Source organism: Panicum hallii, chromosome 3 (genome assembly GCF_002211085.1).
Source record: "Panicum hallii strain FIL2 chromosome 3, PHallii_v3.1, whole genome shotgun sequence".
NCBI lineage: Eukaryota > Viridiplantae > Streptophyta > Magnoliopsida > Poales > Poaceae > Panicum > Panicum hallii.
In genome coordinates this window covers 19,807,285-19,829,082 of record NC_038044.1, presented here as the reverse complement: position 1 = coordinate 19,829,082, position 21,798 = coordinate 19,807,285, and the positions used below count along the sequence as shown (strand labels likewise).

The 21,798-nt window shown below is 43.1% G+C and overlaps 2 long non-coding RNA genes across 2 annotated transcripts; both read left to right on the top strand.

Annotated features, from left to right (window-relative positions):
* The first annotated feature begins 2,607 nt into the window (after positions 1-2,607).
* LOC112886978 lies at positions 2,608-3,415 on the top strand. Its single transcript, XR_003227468.1, has 2 exons — positions 2,608-2,898; positions 3,075-3,415. It is a non-coding gene; the product is annotated as an uncharacterized LOC112886978 (long non-coding RNA).
* Positions 3,416-18,839: 15,424 nt separating this feature from the next.
* LOC112887824 lies at positions 18,840-19,280 on the top strand. Its single transcript, XR_003227631.1, has 3 exons — positions 18,840-18,986; positions 19,082-19,138; positions 19,216-19,280. It is a non-coding gene; the product is annotated as an uncharacterized LOC112887824 (long non-coding RNA).
* Positions 19,281-21,798: the final 2,518 nt, after the last annotated feature.

The following is a 21,798-nucleotide window of genomic DNA, read 5'->3' as shown; positions in this document are numbered from 1 at the left end:
TCGAGGCATAGGCGGCTGCGCGAACGGTGCAGAGAGATAAGAAAAGGGGACCAGAAAAGGAGCCATCGCAGTCCGCAGTTAGGGGATAAGGTAGGCAGATCCGCAAGGGAAAAAAAGAATGAAAGGGAAAAATAAAAGGGAGGAAAGAGAAAATGGATGAAGAAAAAGAAATAGGAAGAAAAGAGAAGAAAAGAAGATAAGGGCATTATGGACTTTTGATCCGTTCTATTTCATAAAAGATTACGAGAAACTGTTTTAGCAAATATTTTTCTAACCAACCAATCAAGAGCTAGAAAAAGCTACTCATTGGAGAAGTAAGAGCGAGAACTATTTGAGAAGAAGCTAGAGCCGTACCAAACGGATCCTTAATTTTGAGATTTTGTGATATGTTTAACGGTAGACTCATCTTGTTAAATGCTTTTGCAGGACATTAAGAATTTGGAAAAATCTGATGAATTAAGAGAAAATTAAATATTAGTATTAGCTAGCAAGTAGTTATTTACTCAAGTAAACAGTACAAAAATGTGGATGCTACATATGGTATATGGTGATATTTTCTGATTAACTTTATCACAGGATGTTTGGAGGTGCATATACGATCTTGGATAGAGAGTTAATGGAATTTTGTAGTTAAACATTTCTATCATAAATACTATAATTTTTCCCATCAGTGTCTTATCCAGTGTGTAATTTTTTATGAAAATTCTTTTGATAATGTTGAGTTGTGTCATTAATTTCTTTTTTTATTTTGAAAATTTCTTTTGACAGTGTCTTATTTTTTGTGTCATGTTTGGAGGTTATGCCGGTTGCTATTGCCACGAGATACAATCATGAAGATTTTGTTAAAGGAGGCATGATGTTTTAGAAATAAAATTTTATATATACCCTGATAAATGAGCATGGATTCCGGATCATTGGATTAGGAATGAGCAGATCCTCTATGGTTCAATTGACGAGTTCAGTAACGGAATATAAGTTCAAAATTTGATCTTTTAAAATTTTTCATGTGCCTTTTGTTTTAGTTCATTCAAAGTAGATGCGTGTGTATTGGGTCAAAACAGCGTATTGCTAGATTGTAATGCCTGATGATCGGAAAAATTTTAGCTTCCATAGCAACATATGGATATAGATCTATCTCTACTACTAAAAAGCACGCAGTGTCCTCATCGCACCCCGTGGCTCTGCCTCCGCGCCGCCCCTACCATGTAAAAAAACGCATGCCATCGCTCCACCTCTCGCTCCGCTCTCGCCTCCCCCTCCCCTTCGCGTTCGCCACCGCCGCATCTCTCGCCTCCTCCTCGCGACACTCTTGCCTCCCCCGCGCTCGCTTCCGGTGGCCGAGGCCCAATCCGCTCCGTTCTTGCGCTCCCGTTTTTCCTCTAGGCCGGCCGGACGGACGAAACTGGCCGGAATTTTGGCAGGACGGAGAAGATGGCGGTGGTGGCGGCTCGATCTGCTCCATGGGCAGTGACATCCTGTGGGGGAACGCCAATGTGAGGTGGTGGAAGAGGTGCAGATCGGTGAGGGAAGCTCGTGGCGGCCTCGGGTTGGTCCAACGGCCGGTGACTGTGGCGAATCGGCTCGGCAAACTGTGGTAGGCGGCGCTCGGCTTGCTCCGCTCCGGTGGATGGTTTGCAACGGGAATCGATGGAACGGGCCGTGCTGTCATCCCATCCTATACGATAATTGCATCGCGTCAGCCGTTTTTAAAACGCTGACAATGATGATTGCCCGTAGCATGGAGGGGTTGAGGCAGAGAGGATTCTTCCGGCTGCTAAGCGAAAGGCAATGCGGCCCGGCCCATTAAACAAACATCGATGGCCCATACGCTCTTACGGACACACATAGCAGTTGCCACGTCAGTTGCCGGCTGCCGGCATCATCTCCGATGGCTGCAGGCAAACGCCTTCAGTGAGCCTTGAACGCAAAAACTGGATTTATTCGGAGCAATGCTGGCCTTCTTCAAGCTGAGCACCTCGACGGCGCCTCTACTGGCGCATGGTGTAGGAGTAACAAAGATAACGAAATACAAAAAAGGAAACAAGAGGAAAGAAGCCAAAAGAAAAAGAGAAGAAAGCTGAACTACGAGAGTTCAAATCTGAGCGAGCAGTCTGGCAAGTTCATTGCTTGAAGATCCAATCATTCCGTACAGTCTAAAATCCAAACGCTCCAGGACATGGGACGCTATATATTCCACGAAGAATGGAACAGTCAAGGGATCGCTTCAAGCTAGGGCCGGCCGAAGCGCCTGGCTGGAAGGGCCGGAGGTGTTTTGGCATACTGGTTCCAGTGGGGCTCCAGCACGCCCGTGCAAAGTTGCAGGCCCTGAACAGATGATCAACAGTTTTCTTCCCCTTTGCAAGATGCAGAGGTCACAGACTCAGTCTCACGGGTACAGTTAAGGAGCCAATTCACTCAATCCTATGAAAATTTTGATGAGTTCTCTCAGTGCCACAAAATTTTCCGAATTCCCCTCGGTACCATGAAAACTCTGATTTACAGGGATCAGTTAGATTTTAACGGAACAACGTTAAAAGAGGAATTGGCGTCACGTGAAATAACATTTGTACCCCTATTTCACTGACTAAAGGGCCCACTTGCAGAACCTTATCCTCCCCCTCTATCCACCCGGCTCTCCTCTCTCACAATCTCCCGTCGCCCTCTCCATCAGCCCCCGAGGCCCCGAGGAGTCGACGGCCCCCTCCGTCGGCCCCTCGCAATCCAGGCGCGGTGGGCGCAGCGGCCTCGGACGTCCAGGCGCGGCAGCCCCACGGGCGTCCAGGCGCGGCGTCCTCGCGGGCGGCCAGGCGCCGCCTCCCTCGCGGCCAGGTCCAGGAGGCTCCCGCGTGCGGAGACCAGGACCTTCACTGCGTCACCATGCCAGTGCCTCCCCGCCAGGTGCAGACCTTGGGTTTCGTCGAGCTGCTTGACTTGTTCTCTGTGATACGAAGCAGTAGCGAAGCTAGAGCAAATTTAGAGGTGCACTTAACTTGTGGGTGCATAGATAGAGTTGAGTCACGAGGAATGCAAATATGGTGAAAATCTGAACATAATCACTGTTTTTCTATTTTTAGGAGGTGCATTAGCATCCCCTAATCACTATATAGCTTCGCCCCTGATCTGAAGCACACTGGATGAAGATGCAAAAGCGGTCGCAATGTCCCAGCCATGGTACTTGCGGCGTTTTAGCACGAGATGCAAGGCCAGTGCTGCAAGGGATTCAGAAGAGATTGACCTTCATATGATATCAGAAATTGACTTTTTCCCAGTATAAGACATCAATTTACTTGGATTTGTAATGTCTCCATCTCTGTTTTTTTTCATATGATATAAACTTGAAATGGCATGTAAGAGAAAAGGCCAGATATACTTCATTCCATTAAGAGGCAAATGAGTCTTTTTCATGGCCATTTAACTGCTGTTATATAGAAATGGCATACTAGGGATAAATCAGAGTTTTCATAGGACTGAGGGGAATTTGAAAAATTTTGTGGCACTCAAGGAACTCATCAAAATTTTCATGGTATTTAGGGAATTGACTCATAGTTAAGACGGGAGGTCCACATTGGCGGATCCAGAACTTAAATCCACCTATGACAAATTAGGACTACAAATCACTGTAACAAGTACACATAAAACAAGAAACAATCTCTATCTCTGTCTCTACTATTACTAAGCAAGTAATAATTTCTTGGTCCGTCAATCGAAGTTCTAATCGGAATTCAAGTGATTGTACGTTGATTTAAGATCCAAAACCATTTAAAAGTAGGGTTAAATTAATTAAAATCCCAATCGGAATCCGGATAAATTAATTGGCATCACAATCAGAATCTGACCAAATCAATCGGAATTCCAATCAGAACCGGGCCAAATCAATCGGAATCTCAATTGAAACCCTGACAATAAATGCCTCACGTGATCACGGCACGATCTGTACACGGAGTGAATAAAAAGAGACAAAGTTGGTGGTCTTATGTGGATCCGGATAAAATTTATATTACTCGTAGTAACGCACGGGCACCATGCTAGTAAAACTATTAAAATTAGATATGGTGTCATAGAATTTGCCTCATGAGAACGCCTTGTATCATAGAAAGGAGGGCAACCTACAGATAAGGAAGATAAACGCCACAAGACTACGTAACTAATAGTACAGAATGACATCGAACAATACAAAGTTAATTGTCATAACATAAATGACAATTAAGAAAAATAAGGAACACAAAATTTCGTTCCTAGATTTTTTTTGCATGGATTTAACAATCCCATAATTCTACCATCATCTATCTTATGCATGCACAAATCAAGCATCAGTACTAATGAGTAGTCCTGATCAGGGTCGCCCGACCCGACAAACCCGAACCGACCCGTCCGAAAAAACCCGACCCGAACTGACCTGAAAAGTGCACGGGCCGGGGCACGGGCCTATTTTCTAACCCGGCCAGAAATTTGGGTCGGGCTTGGGCTGCAATTTTAGCCCGCGGGCCGGCCTGACGGGCCAAAAAAACCCCATTCTATGCGGCCCATAACACTACACCAAAACGGAATTGCCTTGGCGGCCAAAAACCGCCTAGGAAAGACCAAGATTTTTTTGAATAGATTTGGTATTTTGTACCGTTTAAATAAATTTATACGTGCTTATTGAAAATAATCCAAAGTCGAACTATGTGTACCTCCAATAAGATTTTAAAATTAGATAAAAAATATAATTAGACTCATATGGTCCATTCTAGCCCATTTATTGGAGATAGATGAAAAATTAAATTGTCTTCTATGGAAAATACAAATTTCTATCTTCAAATGACCACATAATAATTATAATAGTATTTAAATTTGGTCAAAAAATTCTACAAATTGCCATGGGACCTAAGAAAGAGGGAATAGCAGGGTGAGAGGTGCGGGCAACTAAAACTTACATATATTTAAGTGAAAATAAGTAAGAAGTATACTTTGACATGCATTTTCTTGGCTGCCAGCTGCCAAGAAAATATATCATTTCCTTGGCTGCCCAAGAAAATGGCCAAGGAAATGCTCAGTTTCCTTGGCGGTCCTGTAAAATCGCCAAGGAAATGAGCAAATTCCTTGGCAGTTTTTGTTATCCACCAAGAAATATATATTTCCTTGGCTCTTAAGCACTATCGCCAAGAAAATCACATTTTCCTTGGCGGCTTCATTTCCACCACCAAGGAAAGTCGTAGCCGCCAAGGTAATTTCAGTTTGATGTAGTGTAAACTCCTAACGGTCCAGCCCAATCAAAACGACGTTTCTAACCCTAACTCCCCATTTGTCCTCCCACCCAGCAGCCCCATCCCCTGGCCGCCGACGCACGGGCGCAGGCAGCAGGCAAGCCGCCTCCTCCCAACACCGGCAAGCTACCCCCTCCCCTCTCCGGCAAGGCGGCAAGCCCCTGCCTTCCTCTATCTCCTCCGCATGGGCCGCATGAGTGCCGTGCGCCCCTACAGCTGCGCCGTTCAGGGCGGGGGCGGCAAGGTCGCAAGCGGGCGGCTAGGCCGCGAACTTGCGAGGTAGTTGGAGACTTGTCATTTTTATTTATGTAATGTTGTACTTGTGACTCGTGAGCTTGTGACATTGTTTGTAATTTGTTATTTGTGAATTGTGATCCGCTTCTCGGATTCCCTGTTTGTAATTTTTAATATGTCAATTGAATTATGTACAGTCATTTCTATGAAATAAGGTATAGATGTCTGTGTTGGTTTTGACCCACGGCCCGGCTTGCAGGCCGTCGGGTCTCGCGTCGGGCGGGCTCGGGTGTTGGGCTCAGGCCAGCAGAAAAACATGTCGAGTTGCATTCGGCCCAGCCCGAACCTGGCCTGACCCGAGAAATGATGAGGTATACTAATGAGGTTCCCTTGAAGTCCCCAACTACAAATGGCCAAAGTCAAATGTGAGTACGTCAACTTAAAATATATTTAGAAAAAAATAGACAATTTAATCTCTAATTCCATTAGTACCTCTTTACTTGTTTGCCACTCTCTCTCTCTCTCTCTCACTCTCTCTCTCTCTCCGCGCACAGGCCACTAGTCTATTGAACGCACCTTTGGCCTCACCCTACATGTGCGCTGCCTGTTGCTGACGAAGCTGCAGCCCTGCACCAGCCTGCACCATGGACGCCGGCCACCGTCGTCGTATCACCGCTATTGGCCTGCTGCTATACCTGGTGCTGTGGTGCTTTGATCGAGAGAAAAAATCACATAACACTTGTGGCCATCTGCGGAGAGCAAAGTCCACAGGAGGACGTTTCAAATTCAGTGCAGGGCTGCAGGCAGGTGGAACAGCACAGCGACGAGTGGGGGTTCCGCCGGTGAGCAGGTATGGCGACTGCCATACTTCGCCATACCTCGCCATACTACTGGATCCGCCCCTGGAGGTCCATGATCTTCCATCCTAACAATACTCGGGATGCTGTGGCGGCAATGGCATGAATGCCGATCGAGAGCTCTCGATCGTGAAACGACGTTTACTGCACAGGATTCGCAATGTAAGCAAGGTCGTCGATCGGCTACCAATCCAGTGCTGTTGCGAGCGTGTCCATCCACCCAGGGCTCTATCTCTGCCTCGTGTCGTTTATGGCCAACTGCGAGTCGAAGAAGCACAGCCACAAACAGTTGCCGTCGTTCTCAGGTAGGTTTCACTGCCAATCAGCGTCGTCGTCGCCGTTCCAATCATTATCTGAACAGAAGAGTGACAAAGGTGTTTGACGTACGTCCGATGCATGCATGGGTCCGCGTCCACGTGATGCACCTCAACACGGCACGTGCGCCTGTCCTTAGCAAACTGTTAACGTGACAAGGAAATAGAGGGTCTTTTTACTTCGTAAGAAAAAAGACAAGGAGATAGAGGCACGTAGCCTGTGTCTCTGTGGCTCCGTTCAATTTGTTTTCACACGTACGATTGCATTATTGCCCCTACCATCCGCATGCAGCTTTTCGTTTTTCAGGGCCAGGCTATGATTGGTCTGTTGACAAGCACAGCAGTTAACAGTGAAGCTCTTTGTCGCTCTTGCTAATGACGACTATGATAATTACTATTATCAGTTGCCCGGTCGCTTTCACTCACCCGCCTCTTGATTCTGTACAGAATTGTCGCCGTCGTCTGTTCTCTCTTTACTCGCTCGCCGGGCTGTGCTCCGACCAAAGGGGACAATGGACGGTGGTCGCCCATGCCACATGCTTTAATTGGCGTGTTTAGAATCAGGGTGATCAGGGACTGATGTTATATTATCTGGTAACTTTAGTACTGGGGCCAGTCAAACACTTTCACTTCTCATAAACACGTGGTATAAATCGATGTGATGCAGGAGTAACTGAGAAAGGAATTCATAATGTGTGTTTTCTCGAAATCAGCTCTTCGTGTATGCGTTGATGATCAAGGGGTTGAGTTTCCATGCAAAAGTTCAATTATTTTTTATTGAACTGTCTTTATCAAGACAATTATTCTCATTATTAGTTCCAATGAGATTCAACCATAGCTAGGGATGAGAATGTGAATGGGGGTATCCGAAATATCCGATATCCGTATCCACTTAAACATCAATATGGATATCTGTATCCGTATTCAAATTTAATGTTGTAGTAAAGTGGATACATCCAAATCCGATTTTCATTATTTTTCTCTATCCGATTCTACATCCGTATTTGACAATATCCGACACTATCCGTATCCATTTTCAGTACAACTATTTAAAAAGTCATATTTATTTTTCATAACCAATGTTATTAATTTTTATAATAAAGTTATAAGAAGATTAATTTTACTCATAAATATTCTTGTGTTATCTATTTATGGGTGAAATTAATTTTATAACTTTTTATTATATATTAATTAAAAATGTTCATATATTTATTGAAAATACATTTCTATTTCTATTTTTATTTTTTATATTTATTTATTAAAATATTTGTTGATAAATAAGCTATTTTTGACTAGCTATTTTTGTTATATTGTCATATATATATAACAATTTTATATTTTAAAACTATTAATAAAGAAAATAGCTAAATTTTATCCTACATATCGAGTAAATATCCGAATTCGAATCCAAATCCGTGGCATCCTTTTTATATTCGTATTCAAGAATATCCAAATTCGTATCCGTATTCGAGTTAAAATATGGTAAAAAGTGCTATCCAAATTCGATTCCATGCGTATCCGATCCGCTTCCATCCTTACCTATACCACATTGTTTGGCATCGTCGCCACAAAAGATATTTTCATCTACAAGTGGCAGAATTGTTTGGCTTCATCGCCACCAAAATATTTTTGTAATGCCAATATTTCAACCACTTGTCATAAAACCATTTGCAGCATTCAAGATTTTACTATCATTGGCCCTCTCTGCCACGAATTCGATCCTTATTGTTTTTTTTAAACGAACATCCATATTGTTCAACTCCAGTCTTCTATTATCATTTCAGTCAATTAGAAAATGTGGGGTCATCTTCATCATATATTTTGCTCACTCAGACCCAATATTATGTATTCTAACTTTTACAGTATCATCATCCACTGCCCTGAATCAATGGATTTTGCGATTAAATGCCTATTTAACAGTAAACCTTAAGGATAGATAGTGTAGGCCAGAAGAGTGTAAGAGGTAAGAACTGACTGAAACCAGTCCGGAGCTATATATCAAGAAATCCTTTGGCAATGTCTTCAATAATCTATTGCTTTTTGCCATAAAAATGTATTTCCTACTTATCAGAACATTTTATATAGGTTAATTTTCCCTTATGTTGTAAAATATGCTGGGACTGGATGAAAGAACATTTAGAAGTATTTGGCACTACCTACTAATTAATCTGGGTCATGGATCAAGACTGAAAATATTGATTAATATGAATTTGGAAGTATTTGGTACCAGCTTAATAACCACATGAAGGTACATAAAATCCAGCACACTGCCTTACATGTTATGCTAATTTTTGTGTAATATTAACGAAATTCACAAGAAAGAAAAGGGTTGGAAGACTATTCTTGCAAGCGACCTATGGATATATATGGATCGGATCAACTCCGGCCCACCAACTGTACCAGTACTGATATGTATGAGAACAACTTCAGACAAAAAATCAATTCCTCAGAATCTTCGATTTGGGTTTAAATTAATAAATTTTCTATGAGATTGTAAAGAAAAAAGTAACTTTTTGCATGAAAGGAATGGGGGATTAGTTCTGAAATCATTAGAAGTTTGTGAATATAGTATAACAGTTTTGGCTTCAGCATCGAGCACTTACCACTAGGACTTGTATGATATATAGATATGCAGGATTATGTTTACACCCATACGTCAGCATAAATTAACAGACACTACCACAGAACCAATCGATAAATTGCGTTACTGATCATAACTTTATGATTGATTCCAGAGACATTGGACACTAGGACTAACTGAGGAAGAACGTGAAAGAGAAAGAATATACATGCATGTATGCATTCTGCATGCATGGTGCTCATTGCTCAATCAATTAAGTACTTTAGTCTCAAATTTCATTAAAGAGAAAAGATAACTAAGGCAGCAGGTAATAATTACTTTAGTTGTAGCCAACATATTTGAGTCAAAAGATGGAGAAAGTACATATTTGATCATTAGATCAGAATAAGGAGAGTTCACACGAACTAGCTAAAATTTAAGTTTGTGCAGACATATCATTTCAGTACTGTACTGGATCCATCAACAGTTGGGATGCAAATTCTCTGCGGATTACAACTCATGTCGTAGTTCAGCTTTAGCATATGCATATATATGCAGCACATTCATAGTGAAGATGCTGCATTGATATATATTTGTTTAGCATATATGATGGCACCTGGGTGTGTATGGGATATACAGGGAGCAAGCGCTTAGCAGCTTCCTGATGACTCGATCAAAACTAAAATCCATACAGGTTCAGGAATGAAAGCAGCGCGCATGATGCATACTCAATTTGGGCCGCCGCAGATGAGCATGGCGATGCACATCTTGATGATGTAAAGCTTCCCCTTCTGCTGCCTCACGGAGCTCCGCAGCTTCCCCAGCTTCGAGGTCTCCTTCCTCTCCGCCATGCCGGCCGGATGAGCTTTCTAGTTGAATAGGCTAGCCTCACAGAGCAAGCAGCAACACAAACAAACCCAGATGCTGCACACACGGTGATGCAAAGATGGGTCTCGTCGATGCTCAAATATATATAACCAGCTCCAGTTATTATGCTGCGGTATAGACTGTAGAGATTGGAATAACGACAAGACGGTTCGGGCTAGTTGCACCTGGGTTTTGTGGCTTGTATCTTTTTTGTTTTTTTTTTCTGATGCATCAATTATGGGCTTATATCGAGAAAATTAAAGGAGGGATGGCCTACAAAACAAGCATGAGCAAACTGCTTTGGTAATAATACCCCTGCCAAAATTTTCAACTCCCAGTTTCTAAAAGCTATATTACTATATATGTATATATATCAATCATCATAAGTACATTCATAATACCAAAATTGTACTATATATATAGTCCCTCCAGTAATCAAAACTGATACTTCATCGAACAAAAATGAGCTAGATGCAAGTCACATATCTTGCCTGAAATAATGTCAACTAAAGTTGACGGGAGGTAGTAATATTAAGGGGGTTTGGCATTCTTACACTCTTTCAAAGTCAAATGGTAATTCTGCCCTCATTTTTTCAGTGGTGCCTTCATTTTCAAAAAGTAGGGGTAAAATCGCACAATCGAAAAAATAAGGGCAAAATCACCATTTGACTTCGAAACAGGGACAAGAATGCCAAAATCCTTAATATTAATCTTATTATATTATGAGGTTACAGAAAACCAGAGTTTAAGTCCACGTCTACAAAACTCAACAGCATCAAATGAAAAAGGAAATAGATCCAGTAACTGGCTAGGCTTTTAGGTCCTCCGATACTAGGTTGTTGAAGCTGAAAAGGGGCAGTTGAATTGTAAAAAGGCTAGGGCGCTACTGATTGGCGGATATGATAATACGTTTGTGACAACTGAGGTATATAGGTCTTCTGCTCCACAACCTTAGAGCCATACGCGTATTCAGAAAGAGGGATACTGGAATCCAAATTCTCAGTATTAGTTCCATTTTTAATTAATTTTTTAATGGGTGCAAAATTAGGGAGCTCTTAGGGGCGCTAATATAATTTGCACCTCCAAATTTTTAAACCTCTTTCTTAAAGTGTGTACTTTTTTAAACCCCTATTAACTATTGGAACTTTCGTGACGGTTGCCCCATCAAACAAGTAGAATATTTCCCTATAACTCTACCTCCAAACACAAGTTTTTGCTGCCGTTTTTTTTATTCCTTCCTCGATCGGTCGGAATCTGGTTGCGCAGTGCCAACCTAAAAATGATTTAGAGAGTCCGACTGAGGTGCCTAGGACTAGGGTCCCCATCACTACTAGCTCATCTCCAGCCTCAATTTGGTTGTGATAATACACCGCCCCTGAAGGACCGCAAGCTGAAGTGATCCCTAGTTAACTCACCTTCTATGCAATCTCTCTCCCTAGCTTTGCTTCTATTGCACAACAGAACCACGAGACCTTAGCTTCCCAGCCAATCCAATGCACCCGCAGCTCTAGACACTTAACCTGTGACCTGCAACGATCGATTAGTACGTGTTAGTCACACAAATAAGCACAGTACGAGTAGTGTGTGTCCTCTCTGCTCTCCACTGAAAGAGAATCGCATGAACAGATGCCAAACCACCTGTCCACCTCTGGTGTCTACTGGACGGCACACACTTATATATATTAGGATGCAAGCCATAGTCTATTCAGATAGTGGAAGAGGCAGCCATGCATAGTCAGACGATATTGTGGTGTCATCGTCCATGGCAGTCCGATGGAGCATTCAGCGGACAGAAACCGTCATGTACCAGGTCGACTTCGTGCCTCCTGCTGCATTGGCAGCATGCCAGGGAGGGTAGGGGCCCCGCCGTGGCGAACAGTGACTAGCTAGCTAGCTTTCGGCAAAGAGATCGATGCTCCCCGCCCGGTCGAGGTTTGTTAGGTCAGCGTTCGGGGCGACGTTGCTAGCTGCGGCGCCACTCGTCGCGGGATCGGTGGTCGTGCGAGATGTGGGGATCCATCCGCGTCCGATCCGATAGATGGGCAGCGGGACGCAGAGCGGCACGCGCGACCCACGAGGATGGCCGACGGCGACGACATGCCAGCGCGCCCTCGTGGGCCAGCGCGCGCGGATCCATCGATCGGGTCGTCTCATGCCGCTTTATTTGTTTTTTATGTGAAAAAACCGTTTTCCCATCCAAGAAATAAATGCATTTCTTAATGGCAGCATGTCTTTGGAGAGAACTTGGTCTGGTTCGGAGATTGATAGTCCATGCATGCTGATGACCGCAGGGTTTTGAACTTTTGATACGTTCTACAGATCAAAGCATGCATGCAGGAGGGGAGACTACTACAGGTTTTAGTTCTTTATTATGTGAATTCGTTTTTCATAAAAAAATGCATTTCTGAACGGCAGATCAGGTGTCTTGTGAGCATCACTACCCGTTCAAAGCACAAATCGGTAGTGATGTTCTCCCTCCGCGAAGGATTGCGATGCCTCGTATCCACAAGATTTGTAAACAGCAAGCACATGATGATAACATTAGATTTTTCTCTTAAAATAATCATCCGAGGTTAATATCAAATCCACAGAAAATTGATCTAGGATTTTCTATCTAATTAACGTGATAAGCAAGCCCTAAAATAATTCAGCGCATATTGCATAAGAGAAAGATCACATTGCATCTACATAATGAGATAACACAAGAAAATGTAAACTTGAGCAAAAACACCTTTTTATTGTAGTTCTAGCAAAAGAGCAATTATGTCATGCATCCAAAGTAATCTTTATAGTAGTGCCTTCTGGTCTGCCCCTGATAATGGTTGTTTTACTAATTCCTTGGATCAGATTAATTTTCATGATGGCCCTATGCAAGAGGTTCACGGTGCTCGAACTAAGAGAACCCTCTATGGGAGACATCCCTACACGTGTCTAGTTGTCGGGGATGATTGACATACTAGATCTATTCTCAATGATAACAAGAAGTATGCCAAATTAATCTATAACTATAGTAAAGATGCAAACAACATCGATAGTAACTCAAGCAAAGAAGTATACATTACATAGTAACTTAGTTACCACCGAGATCATACCTCTGACGATGAAGCACATGGCACTGCTCCACGATACCCAATCACTGCCGGTTCTAAAAAGGTTTCACCGCCGGTTCTGCGGTCCGTTGGATTAAAGTGAATGGTGATAGGAGTCACTATCACCGCCGGGTCTATAATCGGTGGTGATGCTCAGTAAAAAAAAATCACCGTTGCTGACCTCCCGTTGTGTCGCCCTCGTGCTGCGTCGCCCGCTACACCGCCGCCGTCATGTTGCTCCATGGCCGCCGCCGCCGCACGGGCAGCCCTCCCGCGTGCCGGCCCCCGCTGTGCAGCCGCCATCCCGCTACTCCCCGGCCGCCGCACGGGGCAGCCCCTTTTGCTGCTCCTCGGCCGCCGCCGCCGCCGCCGCCGCCGCATGGAGCCTCCCTCCAACTGCCGCTGCGGTAGCACCCGCCCCTCCCGCTGCTGCAGGAGGGAGCGGAGCGAGGGGCCGGGAAGAGCGGAGAGGCAATGGGGGACTGGAGGAGGGGTGGGGTGGCAGGAAGGAGAGGAGCGGAGGTGCGGACGAGCGGTGGCGGGGGACTGGAGGAGGGGAGGGGCGTCGGGGAGGAGAGAAGCAAAGGAAGCGGGGAGGAGAGGATGGAAGAGAGAGAAAAAAGGAATGGATTAGAGAAGAGTAAAAGAGGGAGAAAAATATAATATGATGGTGAGCGCATTACCGCCGGATCGTATTACGAACCGGCGGTGATACGCGTCGTACTTATCACCATCGGATTGCATTACGAATCGGCAGTGATGGTGGTTATCACCGCCGGTGTGGTTTGAACCGGCGGTGATGAGGCGTTTGGGATATGCTGTTTCGTAGTAGTGTGGCTCCTAAACTCTAGCATGATGCAATCAGCCTATCATGCAGTGTGATCACACCAGATAAGATCAAGCCTAAACTATCTCCTAGACAACTTGAAGACAGGTAGAAGTCCTCGGCTGACTATGGTGTGTGTCCCTCGGTTTCATGAAGTTTCCGATGGATGATGCAAAATGAGTCAAGGACTTGAGGAGGCAGTAGTACAAAAGGTAATTCCATCCAACACTTAAATATGGTAAGTCGATCAACTTATGTATAGCAAGTGAATCGGCCGACCTTCCTTTTGTCTCCTAGTGCTCCAAAATTACTCAATCTTAATTATGGTAGCATCTGGGCCATCTGGATGCCTCTGAGTTACTTGCATGTGGGTCGTGCGCATAGAAACCTTCCAACAATGGTACCAAGAGATAATATACTATTCTTTACTTGATCTATATCTTTACACGCTTTATGCCCAAGAAAACCTAGCTTTCTATACCTCCACTTTCGTTATCCAAGCTTTCTATATCTTGGATTTCCATATCTTGATGTGAACACAATATGGTTGGCATGGCCTGCATGTGGGTTGGCTTGAGACTCCCATGTGTGTCAGCTTTGGCCCACATAGGGTCCTTTCCGCTTCCTTTCCGCTTCCTCTCTCTCGAGCTCTTGCTTTCAGATGGGCTTTGCACAAATCACACCATTTTGAGCTATTTTTTAGCAACCTTAGAACATGGACTAAAGATGAAACAAAAGTGAAAAAGATCGAGAGTGTCATGCATAATAAAAAATATTTGTATAATACTCAAGCTAATATTCAGAAAATATTGGGCTAAAAGCGTATGCAAATAATACGTCAACAGACCCAATGATTAAACCTTGCTCGTCCTCGAGTAAGTCCAGAACACAGGATACTAAGAAATAAGTGCTGCCCTTTAACAACCATCCATGTACTCAATTATTCTATCTCAAGTGTTTAGCAATAAATGTCAAGTTGTGATTGGCTACATTTTTATCGTGGAAGATTAGACAAGCAGTAATGAATAAGCAAAATAAAATAACCCATAATGGTTTTATGTGGAAAAACTAATATCTAAAGAAGTCACTGAAACCTATATTAGATTACTTTCGACCTATTTTACTCATCTATAAAAGTGGAAGGCTTTATGTGGAGCTTGGAATGTAAACCCACTATCCTTAAAAAAGTATTATATCTGAAATAGTATCAAACTAGATGAGAACTTTCCTGGAATTATGGTGATCCGTCAAAAAGGCCACATATAAATAATGTTGGACTGGGGTGGGGGCGGGGAGAGTGGCGGGTGGGGTGACACAAATATTTAGATAAGTGGACATATGAAGGCAAAGAAGTTATCTTGAGGCACAAGCAAAGTCCTCGCTATCGGATTGCGCATGGTTAGAATGGATAGAACACGATCAAAGAGATGCATATTATGAAGAACCTTGCATTATGGACTAGAAATTGATTATATTTAATAATTGTTTCTTTTCTACTTTTCTTCCCGCTTGCTCCCTAAATTCATCCTTTAATCTCCTGATGAATATTTCTGATGAAACAAGCAGACCAGTCTATGATGAACCCCAGAACGCTCATATGCCAAACAAACTACTAGTTCATTAGAATCTTAAATTCCGAATTCAGTTAATTTAAAGCTTGATACAAATTCAATTAAATCTATACTATGAGATGATCACACAATCCATGCAATAGATTTTCTCTATTTTTCAACATAGCAATTTTAACTCTTGAAGAATGAACACATTTTGGCTTATTTTGACTCTGCATTTTTAATCTAAAACTCTCATTTTGGAGAAAATTAAGGGCTTCAAAAATCCACCGTAATGCCATGTGTTGTCTGATCTGATGCAACATATAATGTCCAGGTGTGCTACAATGCCATGTGGATTTGTCCCCAGCAAATAAAACTTTTTGCTTGTGGCACGTTGGGGTTATGGGGTCCGTGACGTACGCAAACACCCTTCATTAACCTTATCAAGCATTATACACTTTTGTAAATCCAGGGCAGGGAACACATATACACATGCACATACTACATTCGTTGTTGGTAATTCTTGTCTTCAACATATATACTCGTATAAGATGATACATAATGCTGTTATTATCATTGTACTTTCATCGAGTTTCCTTTCTCCGCCGGTTTCTTGATTTCCATATATCTTCCATCATATATATGCCATTCATGTTAATTATAGCTTGTTCTTCTCTCCTCTCTGGTATATAAAATCATGTCTGTTTCAAGCTTGAGGGAGAATAGGGTTGATCTTAGGAGACGATTGCTAGTAGTGTTGATGTCCTTTTGTGTTCATCTATGACCTGCACATATTTTTGTGATACGACAAGCTGGATATTAGTGTATATCACATTATTTTTAAATGGCAGCATATGTGCAGAACACACATAGTGTTACGCGATGATGTCAGAGGAACAAGATGTGTAGCTCCAAATAAAACTCTCTATTTTAATTTTTTCCAATTGGTTCAAATTAAATTCTTGAGTAAGATTAGTTTTCATGATTATTGTTTATTGATGTTCCTCGTTTTCTTTTGTTATCGGATTCGGTAAACATAGATAGCATGGATGCGGCTATTACTAGTTACTACTGCAATATTTTGTCACTTTCTAATGGCATTTGTGATTATTACTGGTTCATGTTCTCCTATCTCTTCCAATTCTTTATTTACTCCATCCATTTATATATTTATTCAGTTTTCTAGTTTTGCGTTTGGATAAAGGGAACATGGACAGTGGTTATTAGCTAACCTGAATCACACGTGTTGCTAACAATGTTAGACATATTTTTGCAAAAAAAAAATGTTAAGAGACTTAGAGTATATATATTGGTATATACATATATATTGACATGATACTATGATATCTCTAGGAGACAGTATTCCCCCTACAATTCTTGTACTATATATAAAACGCCTAGAGGCTCAATACAACATTCTTGTAAGCACCAAGTTATATATCCATCTTAATGATGCTCAGCATCTAAACCACTAGCTAGTGAGCAACAAATTGGTTTGATGCACATTGTTGAAACAGATTGATGAGTAATGTCTCTTGATTTGATATTGTGATCACTCCATACCTTCATAAAATGTGTTCTGTAAAATGTTCTCATGCAAGACAATCTATGAACTGGGCATTGCTCTAGCTCATAGGACGAATATAGTGGTTGAGCGCAACCTTGAAAAGTTGATTTTTTTTCAACTGTTCTAGAAACCTTTTCTTTTCTAGCTATTAACTGTTTTAGAAATTGATTCTGTAGCTATATTGACCTGTGTGTGCACATAGGTGATCTTCCGAGTAAGGGCATATTTGTGTTTCCTGCACAATATAAGATATTATCTAGATAACATGACTGAGTTTTTCATATATTTCTCAAGTTGAATTTTAAAGATAGAACCAAAATTTTAAAATGTTCCTTTTATTTTACCTATATGCATGTTTCAAATATGATTGACAGAACGAAAGCACGCCCAGTAAGTAACTAGTGTCCCTTCTATTAGCTTACCGCTCCAGTGTTGCTAAGGACAACATATGGTCCAGTTCCACTTGTGGAAACCCTTTGATCTTTAATAAGTATCACATGTGCTCTCCAAGGTAACATTAGTATGCCGTCTCGGCTGACCGTATATATGCTTATGTATTGAGAAAATTGTTATCATATGCATTGTCATCATTGAGTCCCAATCTTATTTGTTTTCTAACATTAAGATAATGTAGTTGATTGGCCTGATAAAAATCCAAGTACATAACTGCATGGAAATGTGTATATATTAGCATACATATGGACGCATTATTTTTCCCTTGTTTCATGGAACTTGTTTTCTTTAATTAAGTTAGATGGGTTTGCCACGAGGAATGAAAAAAATAGTACTGACAAATCTTTAAAGATTAAATCAAATTGGTTTTTATTATTATTTCAACTTTGAGCACTCCTGGCTGGATATTTGTTGGATTTTTTTTGTCCCCTAAATTTGCAGAGAAGACAACTAATATCTCTATGTATTCTGTTGACTGCCGAATAATCCTAATTTATTATTGTTGATTATTATCTGTGGCATTTATTTGAGCAAGAAAGTGTTTCAACATGCATGGCCTGTCCGGGACATCCGAGGAGCTACTAACAGTACCGTTATCAAATGGGTGATGAGGGAAAGGATGTAAGCAATGCATGATGTATACACTATACACAGGGGCGGAGGGCCCAGTGTGGCGAGGTATGGCGTTCGCCATACCTCGGCCCGGCCCAGCCTAACAACAGAAAAATTTTACCCTATCCCATTCCCCACCCGCCCGCCGCCTGCAGCCTCCCGCACCCCCGCCCCCGCCCGCCCGCCGACCGCAGACCCCGCCCCCGCGCCCCCGCCCCCGCCGCCCGCAGCCCCGCCCCGCACGCCGCCGGCCGCCGGCCGCCGCCCGCGGCCCCGCGCCCCCGCGCCCCCGCCCCCGCCCCGCCCCCGCCCGCCGCGGATGCGTCAAGACCAAGGTAAGTAACCTCCTTGCCATTCCCACCTCCCGGGAAGATGTGAATTTTTCACTTCTTCCGCTCTTGGCGTTCTGGGTTATTGATGCTAACATTTCTAGAAATTGTGATGCAAGAGAGAACTGGAACGAGAAATTCTTCCTCCTTTTCTTTTGGCCGTATGTGCTCCTGAGTTGTTTGCTCGTTCCTTCATAGTTAGCATAAGACGTACGGAGAGAATTGGGGGCAGCCTGCTGTATTCGTTCAGTTTTGTTTCCAAATATGCAGTGCTCGAGTACGAGACGCTGAATTATGTGGTTCTTCACTAGAATTCGGTTGGTGCCCAGGACTGGAAATGTTCCGAGAAGGATGTTGATGATCTTCTATTGATTGATCTGATTTTAACTTGAATCTATCAAGAAGGCTTTTCAGAAGAAAAAAGATAGAAATATGCAATTGCCAAAGTCTCCTAGACGCAACTAATAATAAATATACCGGTATAACTCTATACTCTAATTGTGTATCTTGTATTACATTTAATATTTTAACTCTAATATTTTGTTACTAATTTATATTTCTCTTTGTTTGACAGCTTCTTTGGTCCAATTGTTGATTTGATGCGGACTTTACGTGTTTTTCTTCATTTGAGGTACTTCTAAACCATATTTTTATTGTGAACCTTTATTTCCGTATAATATTTGACATAATCTAGTAATCCATCGCCAGTCCGCAGTCGCAGGCTCCCGCCCCGCAGGCCCCGCGCCCGCCGTCCCGCAGCCGCAGGCTCCCGCGCCCGCCGCCCCGCCGCCGCAGGCCCGCGCGCCGCCGCCCGCAGCCCCGTCCGCCACACCTAAAATTTTCGGCGTCCTCCGCCACTGACTATACATACTTTGGGCTGCCGCAGATGAGCATGGCGATGCATTTCTTGATGATGTACAGCTTCCCCTTCTGCTGCTTCGCCGCGCTCCTCAGCCTCCCCAGCTTCGAACCCTCCCTATTCCCCTCCTCCATATGCAGCAGCTATGATCTTGCAGCTGGTGGATATATGGCAAGCTGGTCGGGTAGATGCATGTGAGGCAGAGTAGAGATCTATATGTGCGCGCGCTAGCCACTAGGCTTCACAGGGCATGCAAGATAACACAACCACACAAAGCCCGCATGTTGTTGTAGTGAGGCGCAAAGATATGGGTCTCGGACTCTCGGTGCTGAACTATATATATACAAGCTCTTGGATCGGCTCTTCCGAGTGATGAAGATGCTTCCCCCCTGTAGACTGTGACTATAGAGAAGGTACAACAGGTCGGGTTGTGCTAGTTACAGCTGGGGTTTGGTGGCTATCTTTTCTGATGCACTGTCATCAGGGTGTAGGGGCCAAACAAGTCTTGGTAATACTGCGTGCTCCTGAGATATTTTTAATATAGCTCACTAGGGCTTAAAACCATTCCTGTTAGGAAGTTTAATATAACAAATTTAACTGTAACAAAGAAGAGGCCGGCCATATACAGCGCATACATTGGTGGTTGTCGTACTTCTATGTAGTCTCATGTATGTCCGGTTTGTGTATTGTACGTCCCGGATTTAACATTTTTTAAGGATTGTATAGACATGTCTCAACATACTTGTTTTCCAAGAGCACATGGAACCTAGGACCAGTACGTGCCTATATATCGGCAAGCAGAAGTACTTTCGGAAGTGATCCCTATCTAGCTGGCTAGCTACACAACTGGTCTTGCATTGCATTGGATCGTAAATTATTCATTAACATGTCCACGTCCTACTGGCCTGTCAATCCTGTGCTCTCATCTTGTCGCCTAATCATCCCTCAAAATGAGACATCCTTAGCAACAAAAAGTATGTGGCTTCGAATGGATCGAGAACTGTTGCCGTGACAGTATGAGTGATGTGTCCTCTTTGCTCTCCACTTAAATTAAGGAGTAGTAGCTGAACCCACAGATCTTAAACCACCTGTGCATGGTGATTGGACACCGTACCCCCCCTGGAGTAGTTCACTGATAACCACATCTATCTAGCTGCATGATGGAATCATTTGCTGGCACTCCACACTGTATCTAGCGTATCATATCGAGAGTACCAAGCGTACGCTGAGTCGCTGATTGGCCATTCACCGGCGGAGAGAAGGCACAGTGTAGTAGCACATCGAGACTTCGTGCCGGCTTCAGCAGTGGCCCTGTTCAAGGCAGCATGCATGAGACTCCACTGGCGCTCGTTCGACCACCAGCTTTACGCCAAAAAGATTCTGCCGGGGGGGGGGGGGGGGGGTCCGGTCGCCACGGCGGTCGGTCGAGGCAGGCCGCCGCGCAAAGCGGCCAGGTTCCGGCGATCGATCAACGTCGCCGCTGCCACTCGCTAAGCCATGCTGCCAGGGAAGAGCATGCTGCGGACGCACTTCCGAGATGACCCATATTACAAGCTTCGCGCAGTAATCCCGGCGGGTCCTCTGGTAAAAACTGAAGCAAGAGTCCTCCATCGCGTGCGTCCTGATCAGCCATCAGTTCCTGATCTTGTTAAATAGTGTTCATCCTGTTGAGCTACTGCATAAGATAAGATCAGTTGATTCCACATCGAGTCTAATCAGGTTAGTAATTGGAAAGATGGGCAGTTTTACTTTAAGAAAAATTCCGATTTACGCTTCGAACTATCCTAAAAAAGTCCGATTTTCAACGTTAATTAATAAAACCGGATAACGAGGGCCATCCAACTGTCGAAACCAGACAAGTTTGGCACCTAAACTCAAAGATGGTTTTGTATTTTTTTAAGGATTAAATTTTTTAATTAGATTAAAAAAATAAAAACTAATTTATTTTAAATCAGAAAATTTTGAAACTAGCACCAAATTTTTTTCTAAAAATGTAACCTATTGTTGCCGCAATAATCGAATGGTGAGTCTTGCGGAGCACGACACGCTAAGATCTGGGAGCTCTGCTTATCTCAAGTGCAGGTCCTGCAAATTAGGTTCAGGGCATGCCAGTCAATTTGACTTGTAATTGATAAGAGAAAAAAGAAATTTAATCAGTAAATAATAAAGAACGCACCTGCTGGGATTCCGAAGAGTTCCAAAGAGCTATCAGCTAGGACATCCGATACATATATTCAAGCATCGACTGTAAAGCCGGTTTATGATGAAATAATATTAAGAATAAAATCTTTATAACTAGATACAAACATCTAATTAAACTAAATTTACCGTCGCCATTGTCGGATCGGACTCAATCGAGACGGCGCTAACAGCAGGACGATAAACCGAGTACAATTAACTGATGCATCCAATTAAATTAGAATTTATGCTTA